We start from the raw sequence: 12,302 nt of genomic DNA, 5'->3' as shown, positions 1-12,302 counted from the left end.
AAATGTCTTCTGTTTTTGTAAATTACCCAATCTCAGGTGGTATCTTTACAGCAGTGTGAAAACGGACTAAGGTTGGGAAAATGCAAATTAAGTCAAAGTTGTCCTCAGCCCAACCCCCTGTGACTCCAGGGCAACTGTAAGTCCTGCTTCAAGAGGAACCACATCCAACTTGACATTTTAAAATCCTTTCTGTTTTGGCAAGAATTAGAAAGTTTTATGGGCTCACTCCAAAGTCATAGCCCTACAATTTTTACTTCTTCCAAGGCTTTGGGGGGACCCTCTCCAAAGAATAACTCTACTCATTGAACTTTCTCACTAAACATTCAGTCCTCCAAACTTTTGCTTGGTGTTTTCAAGTTTATCTCATTAAATGACTGCATTGCTGATGCCTGAGCCACCTGCCACTGTGGATCAGACCCAGCTTTATTACCACTTCATAAGTGTCATATCAAGAGAACTCTCCAGCCCTCTCAGCAGACTGATCAAATCATGTGATACAAGTTTCCAGGCTGGCCTTCTTTATGGCTGTGTGGGAGAAAAGATTATTCAAGAATTGCCTGAGGAGTTCAAGCTGTTCACAAGCCATTACCAAGGGATGAGGGCCCCATAAAGAACTGTAAAAAGGAAATCCCATTGTTATAACAGAAGGCCAGTGTTGCATCTTATTGGCTACCCCCATCCAACACATTCAGGCCTGATTAGCAAAGAGGCTTTGGCTAGGAGCTACAGTGCCTTGGAATTGATTTTGCAATTAAACAACCTTGGCAGTACTCAGCACAGCACGTGCCTGATTATTTAGGCTCAGTTCAAGTGAAATTACCAAAACCATGATCAATAATCCACATTGGACTTATGTTGGACCACTGAGGAGAAAATACTTTTCAATTTTGACAGATTTCCTCAAAATAGCTTGCAGTGTTCACTGTTTTTCTTCAAACCTTCTTCCATCTGCAGCCATCACAGCTCTGTGGCAAAGACTACATTCACCTCCACTGAGCTTAGGGAATTAGTTACCAAGATTCTTACCCAATCTGTCTCATCACCATATCTCACTGTCCACAGACACATGGTGTAGCTACATTCATGGAGTATCACACCAAGGAACCTATCTAATTTTACAAACAACTCTTTCCTCACTCCACCTCCAATGTCCCTACTTTTTTACAACTCTACTCTCCACCTTAACCAGATGATCCCTAGTATGGGTCTTCATGTTCCCTACTGTATCTTCAATCCAAGTTTCACAGCTTCAAAAGCAAATATGTATATATCAAAAGCAAATATGTATACATCAAAAGCAAATGCTTTGACATAAAATAACGTTAAGAAATTCTTATGATTTCAATGTTTTTATTATTATTCTATTACACTTACCTCCAATTTGTTGTCAGAGGGTTTAACTTAAATTCAGTCACTTTGTAAAGTTGTAACATTTTTCTATGGCTGATAAAAGAGAAGCCTTTGAGTTGTGGTTATTATTATTTTCCTTTATGTAGCTTACAAGCTATGACAAATTGGTAAAAACTGTCTGGATTGCTGAGATACGAAGAATTCAGAGGACATTTCCAATCTGGGAGAAAGAATTCCAGGAAAGATTGTGATGTCTATTGTTGGCTCAAAGGGAGAACTTTGAGTATACATGCCACATATTTACCATTTTTTACCTTAAATTTCCACAAATAATTAGTTTTAAATGTTTTATTCAATAATACAATATTATTACAAGAATCTAGATGAGAAGTGAGCAAACTATAACCTGTGGGCCAATTCCAGACACTCTATGTTTTTGTAAATGAAATTTTATTGAATGTAGTCAATCACATTTATTTGCATGTTAGCAATGTTGAATGTTGAAAAGTTGTGATAGAGAGTGTAGAGCCCACAAAGTGTAAAATATTTGCTATCTGGACCTTCACAAAAAAAATTCTACCTCCTGATCTAGATCTAACCTCAACATACTGCTTGATTTCTTTCTCCATAGACCTAATAGTTTAGGCCACTTAATTCGTTGTTGCTGGTTCAACCCCACTTGGTCTTTGTTCAAATGAACTTAATTAAAAAGCTCAGGTATCTGAGCATCAGTTTAACTTCATGACCTAAGGAGACCTTATCTCCTACACTGTAATAATGGGTAGCTGTCCATTTTCTGTAACTCAGTTGCCATTTGGTATTCTAGTTCCTACAAGTGTGGAGAATTAACAGATGCCCCCCACCACACACACTGCCCTTCTATTTCGATCTTTCAGATCCCCGTCGCCTATCTGAAATCCAAAAGGCCATCCTTCACAATTATAATGATTACCAACTACTCCTGCATATAAAATCACCTCAAAACCCTATGGCTTCAAACAACAATCAACAATTAGAATACATGTGTCCGTGGGGCAGCTACTGTGGACTGGGCTTATTATAAGTCTGTGGGTCAACCAGGGACTCTGCTTCAGGCTGAACTTTTGCTGGTGCAGTTTAATTGGGCAGCTCTGCTCCACCTTTCTTTCATCGTCCTCCTGCTAAAGGATAGGCTACTCCAGGCACATTCTTGTCCTGGCGATGTTCTAAGTCCAAAAGGGAAAGCTCAACCGCACAAATGATTTTCAAGTCTCTGCTTGCTCATGTCTGCTAACATTACCCCAAACAAACACGAGGCCAAGCCCAGAGTCAACGGGTAGAAACAAAGCCCTATTTGTAGATGGATGTCTACAATGTTACATGGCAAAGGGCACAGAAAGAAACCATTAATGCAATTCACAAATATGCTCTCAGAAGAATCCAATAACCTGTCTGTCAGGTGACCATCTCTAATATCTCTATCAAACTGATCCAGAGCTAAACAAAACCATCAGCATATATAGTATAGGAAACAAAGGCAGGGTGCCATGCCAACTCTCTTGATGCCAAATTCCAAAGCATGCATGAGAATAGGGAGAAAAAAGGATTACATCTTAACCTAAATTCCAGCATCAGCAATACTATTCTGAAACACACGAGTCTTTTAGAAGCTGCTCTTCCATGTGAAGCCCACCTGCCCAGAAGTAAGAGCCACACCCTTATCTCACAGTACATATAAGTGGGATGATGACAGTAAGCCATCTGGTAGAGTGGGTGATACCGCATCAATAGATGCAGTCAAAAACTGCTAGGTTTTGTGAATTTTTATCTTGAGATAATTGTAGATTCACATGCAGTGTAAGATATAATATAGAGAGAGACTGTATACTCCTCACCCACTTTCCCCTAATGGTAAACTCTTTTAACATTGCAGTATAATATCACAACCAGAACACTGACATTGACACAATTCACCAATCTTATTCAGATTTTACTAGTTTTATGTGCATTCTCGTATGTGTGTGTGTATTTTTATGCATTTTTATCACACGTGTAGCTCTGTGTAACCATTACCATGATTAAGATGGCGAGATTCATAACAGTTCCATCAAACATCTATTTTTTACTAGTTGAAGGCCAGTGAATTCTGTATAGGAGCCCAGAATCCCCTTCATTGTAGGATTTTTCAATAGTCTCAAACATTTGGTTCATGTCATGCAGTCATAGCCTCTGTCAGACACAGGATATTTGTCTCTTTTTAAACAGGTAATTGCCTGTTAAATGAGTCACGTAACTACTCTCCTCTCAAGTGACCATGGAGTGCTTATTCAGTGTGTATCCTCTTACAAATCTAATAAGAGCTGTGTAAAATGAATTAAAAAGTGTTTCACTGAAATGCTATCTCAAGGAAACCCAGCTCTGTCCATTATATTTGAAGCCGTGAAAGAATCTGAAACACATTGATGAGTGAGACCCACTTAGATATTTTCTAAAATGAGATTGCTTCAGATTTGCTATTACTGATCTCATCAGAAATGATTCTTTGGCCATACTTGTTGTCTTGGCTCTGAAAGGCCAATTAATGAATTTCTAAAACAAATGACTTGGATCCTGGATTCTTACAGAGATTTCATAAATGAAAGATGTGACAGTGAGCTTTAAAAGCACAGAATTTCACAGAACTCATTACCAGGGAAGGTGCTATATGTCTTTCCTCAGACTCTCCTTCTGATTTTTCTTTTTTTTTTGAGACAGAGTCTTGCTCTGTTGGACCGGAGTGAAGTGGTGCGATTTTGGCTCACTGCAGCCTCCACCTCCTGGGTTCAAGTGATTCTCCTGACTCAGCCTCCCAAGTAGCTGGGAATGCAGGAGTGCGCCATCACACCCAGCTGATTTTTGTATTTTTAGTAGAGACAGGGTTTCACCATGTTGGCCAGGATGGTCTCGATCTCTAGACCTCGTGATCTACCCGCCTCAGCCTCCCAAAGTGCTGGGATTACAGGCGTGAGCCACCATGCCCAGCCTCTCCTTCTGATTTTTGTGTGTAAAGATGCCAGAACAATGTGGTCTTGACAAGAAGCATTTATGAATCTGAAGCTGTATGCCCATCTAACATGTGTTGTATCAGGACTTAGAGGAATGTACAAAACCCACAACTCCATACAATGCAGCCTACTGTGCTGGATATAATCATAGAATAGTAAATCCTGGAGGACTTTCTATTCAAGGGGTTTACAATATTTTTAACATTAGAACTTTCTGCTAAAATGTATCCTTTTAAAATACATTTTAAAGGTTATACATGGACATAGTCCAAAGAATCAAAGAGTTCTACAAGACTTGACTTGGTGTAAAAAGTAGCAGACTGACTTAGAATTAAACATTCTTGAGTTGGCTAAGTCCCCAGTTTCTCATTTCTTTTTGCTCTTGTATTGTTCTTCGCTCTCTTGGCCTGTCTCTTAGTCTGTTCTCTTATGCCTTATATTACAAAATCAAACAATCAAACCTTTCTTGTCATTTCTGCAAGGTTCTGGAAAGAAGTAGAAAAATAATTATGTTTATACTGCTATCATTTACCAAAAAGCAAATGTAACCTTCTGAATCCCTAAATCCCAAAGACTCTCTCCTTATCAGGCATTCATCTCATCCCTTCAGAAGCCACTTGAGTCATCGCTTACCAAAGTTTTAAAAGCTCCTTGAAGTATTGGTTGAAAAAAATAATATAGTCATCTAATCTCAGCTTCATTTTGTAGATAACCAAACTAAGACGCAAGTAAAATAAGAGTAGACAGATTTATACTGTGAACCACACCTTCTCTTCTTACCAGGTGCTCTTTCTATCATACCACATTGCCTTCACTTAAGGCAGAAAACAATGAAATTACTGGAAACATTATGACAGTGGTCTAGACAATCTAGCCATTCATCACTTATTCTTTCATTCAACAAATTTGAATACCTGCTCTGCACCAGGGGTTATTATATTTGGCACTGAAGACAAAGTTACAAATATAACAAGCATGATCTTTTCTTTACTCAGGTCTACATTTAAAGATGCAGAGGTCACTATCTGAGAGTTTGCAGGCTAGATTTGGCTAGCAGATGTGCTTTATTTTGCCTATCCATCATTTTATAAAAAATAAAAATAAATTTATTGACAATATTCATAAGTTGAGAATATCATATTAAAGGCAATCTGGAAATCTGTCTTCTCTTGAAGAATGATAATGATCTGGAAAGACTGGGCCTTTAGTTTCTACTTGACATTAGTGTGAGATGTAGCAGTCCCTTTAGACTGAGCATGCTCCCCTCGTGTAGCCCAGATCCCACCAGTACATTTCCTTCCTTTATATTATCTGCCTTGCCCCTGTAGAAACTAGAATTTGTCACTTTTTTTCTAGTGGTTTTCAAATCCTTCTCTGTGGAATCAGGAGTTCTGATGAGGGCCTCAGCTGGTCAGATACAGAAGGGGTTCTGTTTTGAGAGCCCCCAGCTAAATGGAGGTGACCAACAACCCTCCCCTAACAGAAAACGAAGGGACCTGGACATGAGTGTGGAAGTATGCCTTTCACGGAATACTTTTGGACCTGGTGGACAGCCTAATGCCTCATTTTTCAACCCATGAAAGGAGGTCCCTCACACGGGAAACTTGTTTATACTGGAAGATGCCCTTGTAGCTCTTGTATGACCCGTGTGCAACTGCCTGACCATTGCTCTGGCAATAAGGACTGTCCCAGTCACGTGATGCAGGAATGAAGAGTCAGAGAGAGAGAGAGAGTGAATGAGTGCACAGATTGTGGCAACTAGCAGTATATATAAGGGAATAGGATGCATGTCACTTTAAGTTCATGGGCAAAGATTAGGTTGGTGCAAAAGTAATTGCGTTTTTTTTTTTTTGCACCAATTTAAAAATAAACACCTGAATGGTCCCTTTAAAGGAAGTTTCTGGGAAACGAGATGAAAGAGATGCCTCTAAGTTTTTATCTCTGGCTATAGGCTTGAGCCATCTGGGTGTAGTGTAGAACTGGAAACTGTGAAGGGTGACTGAGCCCTTATGGCATGAAAAAGCTAAACTTGTATTGAAAATAGATGTCCCAGCAATTTGGGAGGCTGAGGTGTGTGGATCATAAGGTCAGGAGTTCAAGACCAGCCTGGCCAAGATGGTGAAACCCTGTCTCTACAAAAAATAGAAAAATTAGCTGGGCGTCTATAATCCCAGCTACTCAGGAGGCTTAGGTAGGAGAATCGCTTGAATCTGGGAGGCAGATGTTGCAGTGAGCGGAGATCGTGCCACTGCACTCCAGTCTGGGTGACAGAGCAAGACTCCGTCAAAAAAAAAAAAAAAAAAAAAGAGAAAGAGAGAGAGAAAGAAAAAGAAAGAAAGAAAGAAAGAGAGAAAGAAAGAAAATAGATGTCAAGACAACATAAAATTATAAGAATTCACTAGAGGTTCCTAACTCAGGTCTAATGGATTCTAACAGAAAGGCCCTGCTAGGCTCTTCCCTATTTTACATATTAGGCATCCATTTAAGGATTCTCTTTCACTACTGTATTCTGCTGAGGGGAAAAACAATTGAGTCCTGCTGTCTTGTAAGTGTTTTAGTAGGTAGTGTCAACGGTAATTGCTGTAGAGATAGGAAAGAAACCAAACTCCAGTATTTGATTCAGGCTTTAAGGAGGGAATAGGGCCAGAACTAACCCAAGGGTAGGCCTGATAGAAGGCAAACATTTAAGATGGAGAAAAATAACCTTCGTCTTTACTAAGCAGCAAAAGGAACCAGCTGCTCTTCTCAGAAGGAAATGTGATACAAACATAGGCTACCTCGTGTAGTGTCAAATATGTTAATAATGTATACAGAAATGGTTTCTAATCATGAAGATATTTTTCAAAGCATGAGAACAAGAAGATTAAGAAAAACCCACAAATTGAACTTATCATTGTCAGCTAGATAGGTGGACTCTCAAATACTTTTTCCGAATAACTGTTCTGTTTATGCATAAACACAATAAAATGGGAGCTCATTTTCTAAGGAGTTTGGTGAAAGGGTGTGTGTATCTGGAGAAGAGATTATGACTTTATTTAAATGAAACACACACACTCAATAAAGATCAAGGACGATGTGGCTGATTTTAATTAAGATAAATTGTACCTAGTGCACTCTCACTACTAGTACACAGACACTCCTGTTCAAAGAAATACAATATAATTTGTATTTTTATATTTTAGAAAATCAGGCTTCTCAAATATTTTAAAGATGAGGAGCCACTTAGTTGAATATTGCATTAAAATGTAAATATTATTTTCCAGCTTTTCTACTTTTAGCATTTAAATTGCCAGGTCTCACATAGAGACAATTGCTTATCCCATTATAAGCTTGATTTTTAAATACTGAGATCTGCCTACATAGCAGTTTGTCTTTTTAATTCTTTTCTTCATTACTTCCAGGGCATAGCATAGAATTATAAAAGGTTTTAAATCACTGCTTACTTAAAAAGCCCATAATCACAAGACATCTTCTTCTACCTCTTCTACCTATGTAGCAATAGAAAAACACACTGAGGTTCTCTTTCATGGATTCACATATTTTTACAGTGATATCTGCATGTTAAAATTTACAGAAAGTTCACATGGAGGTGCTCACTTGAAACTACAAACTTCCAAGATAAAAAGAGTATATTCATTTAAAAAATGTCAAAACTAATTTTTCCAGGGACTAAATGACTTGTCCAAGGTTGTATGGATCTTAGAGAGACCTGAGTTCATTTGTTGGCTCTGATTTGGGGCCCTAACTTCCCTCAAGTGTTAAATAGGTACTGAGAGTGTAGCAACCACATTGGGGTGTTAAAAAGACAAAATGAGATAAATTAAGGAAAGGCTTAGCATAGAAATGGTACCTAGCAGGGGCTTAATAAATGCTCCTTACAAGTAGTAAAAGGATTTCAACTTGATTACCAAGCACTGCGTCTAATTGCCTCTCCTGCTTCCTATCCTTTGATGTTGCAAACGTGTTAAAGAATCCAGGAATGTGTTCAGATTGAACATGGCCCAAAATTGCAGTCACTCATGCCTTGTGGCTTACTGAGTTAGCCAGGGAAGTGATGGTGACAAACCAGAGCTACAGGATCGTTGGGGCACATACTCGGGTTGACTTCACGCAAGTTCTTCAAAACTTTGTTCATTTGCGAGGAAACATAGAATAATAAAAACACAGATTACAGGCTCATAAACGGTCGTCTTACAAAAATCCACTGCATGTTTGAGTTCCTTCAACACTAATTCTGGTGGTTGTGCATTTTGTGTATGGTCCCTTCCAGAGATGGGAAGCTCCTGCTCCCTGGGCAGTTCACTCCCACACAGATGGTTCTGACAATGGAAAGACACTCATTAAATGGGAGGAAATTCTATCACAAAGTCCACTTGTGCTGGTTGGAATAAATTAAATTCCTCTTTCTAAAGACATTCTTTCGAAATGTGAAAACAGTTCCACTGACTCATTGTTGAATGATAGCCAAGTAATTCAACAATTTCTCTTTAGACTTGGAAAAAGAAGAGCCTCACATTCCTGGCCAGTTTTCTCTGAATGCCGACTAGTGTATCCTTATCATTTGTTTAATATAATTTTAACTTTTACTTTAGAATAAGGGGGGTACATGTGCAAGTTTGTTACAAAGGTATATTGTATGATGCTGAGGTTTGGGATATAACTGAACCTGTCAGCCAGGTAGTGAGCATAGTACCCAATAGTTTTTACACCCTTGCTCCCTCCCTCCCTTCCCACTCCAGTAGTCCCCAGTGTCATTGTTGCCATCATTATGTCCATGAGTACCCAATATTTAGCTCACACTTATAAGTGAAAACATGTGATATTTGGTTTTCTATTCCTGGGTCAATTTGTTTAAGATAATGGCCTCCAGATGCATCTGGTTTGCTGCAAAAAAACATGATTTTGTTCTTTTTTATGGCTGCATATATTCCACAGTGTATATGACTTTTTTTTTTAATCCAGTCTACTACTGATGAGCACCGAGGTTGATTCCATGTCTCTGCTATTGTGAATAGTGCTGCAATGAACATATGAGTGCATGTGTCTTTTGGTAAAATGTTTCATTTTCTTTTAAATATGTACCCAGTAATGAGATTGCTGGGTTGAATGGTAGTTCTTTTTAAAGTTCTCTGAGAAATCTCCAAACTACTTTCCATAGTAGCTGAACTAATTTACATTCCCACCAACAGTGTATAAGCATTCCTTTTTCTCCACAGCCTCACCAGCATCTGTTGTTATTTGACTTTTTAATAGTAGCCATTCTGACTGGTGTGAGATGGTATCTCATTGTGGTTTCAGTTTGCATTTTTCTCATTATTACTAACATAGGAAACATCATTCTGGATTATCAGCCTTGGGAAAGAATTTATAACTAAGTCCTCAAAAGCAATTGCAACAAAAACAAAAATTGACAAGTGGGACCTAATTAAACTAAAGAGCTTCTGCACAGCAAAAGGAGCTATCAACAGAATAAACAGTCTACAGGATGGGAGAAAATATTTGCAAACAATGCATCTGACAAAGGTCTAACATCCAGAATCTATAAGGAACTTGACAAGAATAAACAAATAGCCCCATGAAAAAGTGGACAAAAGACATGAACAGACACTTCTTCAAAGAAAAGACATACAAGTGGTCAAGCTTGCTATTTTTTATAGTTCATGCTCCAAACTGAGAACAGACCCATTAGTGTGATATAAAGTACATCTTCTTTGTGCTTAGTTCTATGGTTTGATCAAGGCAGCCTGTTAGTGACTATTCTTGACTCCCATTATGCTTACATAAGGCAACTCACATGTGTAAGGCAACTGTCTTTCTCTTTTTTTGAAGTACTGGACAACACTCCTGGGTGACATCTCTAATCCTTTACTCACATCATGAAAATTGAGAGATATAAAGGATCATAGATACTAAGTAGTCCAAAGGTAGCAAACTAGCCCACAAAGCCAGTTGATTTGGTATACACAGATTTAGCAAGCATGATGTCTTAAAGACAAATTGAAGCCCATTTTCAAGAGCTGCATACATTGGCACCTTTAGCAGGGCAGTAAGAAGACTTGTGATCCTGAATGACAACCATCACCCGGAGCTGTCTCTGCTATCTATTTAGACCAAGCATGCTTGTTCCAGGTGCTCACAACTGACCCCCTTCACTGACTTCCATTACCTGCCTGCTCCCTGAATGAGTTAGCAGACCTACAGCAGTTTCAAGGATATGCATCTGATTTCCCTCTACCTCCTCAACTTTTCTCTCATTCACAGCCTGCCTTCACTTCTAGTTTCACTTACCTACCTAAAGGCGCTCTACAAGATCGCTGAAACTCCATCTATAAGTGCTGATGACTCTACATTTGGCCATTCTCTCAAACTCCAGAATAGTCCTTCCAGTTGTCCCTCTTTCCCCAGCCATTTCTGTGCTTGTCTTTTCTGTGTGTGTGTCTACCTTTCCACATTCGTGTCTTACCCAGCTCATCCAGAACAGTTCCTCTGGTTTCTGCTCTGTCCTGCCATCTGTGTCTGGACTTTGCTTTGTATATCTTCTCCTTCGTTGTCCAGAATGATCTAGTTTTGCCTCTGCCCTCGTCATTTCTGTGATTGTAGCTGTGCTCTGTATTTTCTCTCTTACAGGACAGAAGTTTCAACTTCCTTCTATTTTCCTCCGTATCGCTCACATCCTCTTTCAATACTGGCTCCTGTTTCTGTTCTCTAACCCACTGGTTTTCAAGTGAGGTTCCCAGACCAGCATTAGCACCAGCTGGAAACTTGTTAAAACTACAAATCCTTGGGCCCCACCCCAGACTTACTGAATTGGAAACTCTAGGGATGGGGCTAAGCCATCTCAATATGATAAGCCTCCCTAACGATTTTGATTCCTGAGTTTGAGAATCACTGCGCTCCACCCCAGCAGTTCTCAGCTTTCCTTGACATCTGAATCTCCTGAGAAGGTTTTTAAAATACTCATGTCTGGGCACCACCCAAAAACAATTAACTCAATTTCTCTGGGGGTGGGCCCAATTAGGGATATAGTTGTAGAAGCTCTGCAGGTAATTCTAATGTAGAATCAGGGTTGCTTCTCGCCTGCCAAAATGTTTCCTTTTTGCAGCCTTGACTTGGTCCCTCTGTCTGTAAAGCTCTGCCTCCACTCCACAGGTCTTGTTTTCTCTTCATTGCCATCAACTAAGAAAAGCCTTCCCTGGCCATCCTAACTCTAAGCATCCTCCCCGCCCCAGACACTTTCTGTCACTTTATCCTGTATTATTGTCTTACTTGTACTAATCTCTAATATTTGAAAAATCATTCATTTACTTACTGGCTCTACTAGAAAATGAACTGCAGGGGACCAATGACTGTTCCTTTCAAGGCTGCATCCTAGCTCCCTAGAACAATGCCAGCACACGTAGCAGCTCGGGATATATTTGTTGCATGAAAGAACAAACAACACACACACAAACACCCCAACACCACATGCTGTTTATTCCAAACCCTGTGCTTTCAATGCTCTAGTTTTCTTTGCCTACAATTTTGTTCTTTTCTTTGCATTGTCTTTTATTTTTATAATTAGCAGCATTCCCAAAAAGGTCTAGAACATTTGCTTCAATTCTTTATCCACAATAAATTCTTCGTTTCCTAACATCATGTATGATGTTGTAACTATTTAATGTTTCACTTCTTTAAAAAATGTGCAGTGGATACTCACCTTGGACGTGAGTGGCAGAAGCACATAGACCAAGCTTTAGGTCTCTTTCTGTTCGCTTCGTGGTGTGGATGAAATGTGCTGCTGGGGACACGGGGGTAGATACTTTCTGAAGTGAATTGACTTGAGGAAAGGAAAAAAGCTTTCAGTCAATAGTTTTAAATGCCAAGGGACCATCGAAGAGAGAGCAAGAATAAAAACAGATACAGGAAAGAGCATATCGTTCAATAGAGAGA

At 39.3% G+C, this 12,302-nt stretch overlaps 2 long non-coding RNA genes across 2 annotated transcripts in view; one reads left to right on the top strand and one right to left on the bottom strand.

Annotated features, from left to right (window-relative positions):
• The window catches only part of LOC103786116 (uncharacterized), an 859,517-nt gene that overhangs the window by 17,122 nt on the left and 830,093 nt on the right, over nucleotides 1–12,302 (bottom strand). The window contains exons 13-14 of the long non-coding RNA XR_010109414.1: nucleotides 12,070–12,189; nucleotides 1,375–1,570 (exon numbers count right to left, since the gene is read on the bottom strand). This is a non-coding gene — a long non-coding RNA (uncharacterized LOC103786116). The remainder of the gene's footprint in view (nucleotides 1–1,374; nucleotides 1,571–12,069; nucleotides 12,190–12,302) is intronic.
• LOC117979469 (uncharacterized) overlaps nucleotides 1–12,302 on the top strand; it is a 125,345-nt gene that overhangs the window by 17,240 nt on the left and 95,803 nt on the right. The window lies entirely within an intron of this gene.

Source organism: Pan paniscus, chromosome 13 (assembly GCF_029289425.2).
Source record: "Pan paniscus chromosome 13, NHGRI_mPanPan1-v2.0_pri, whole genome shotgun sequence".
NCBI classification, from domain to species: Eukaryota; Metazoa; Chordata; class Mammalia; order Primates; family Hominidae; genus Pan; species Pan paniscus.
This window is presented reverse-complemented; position numbering and strand designations above follow the sequence as displayed.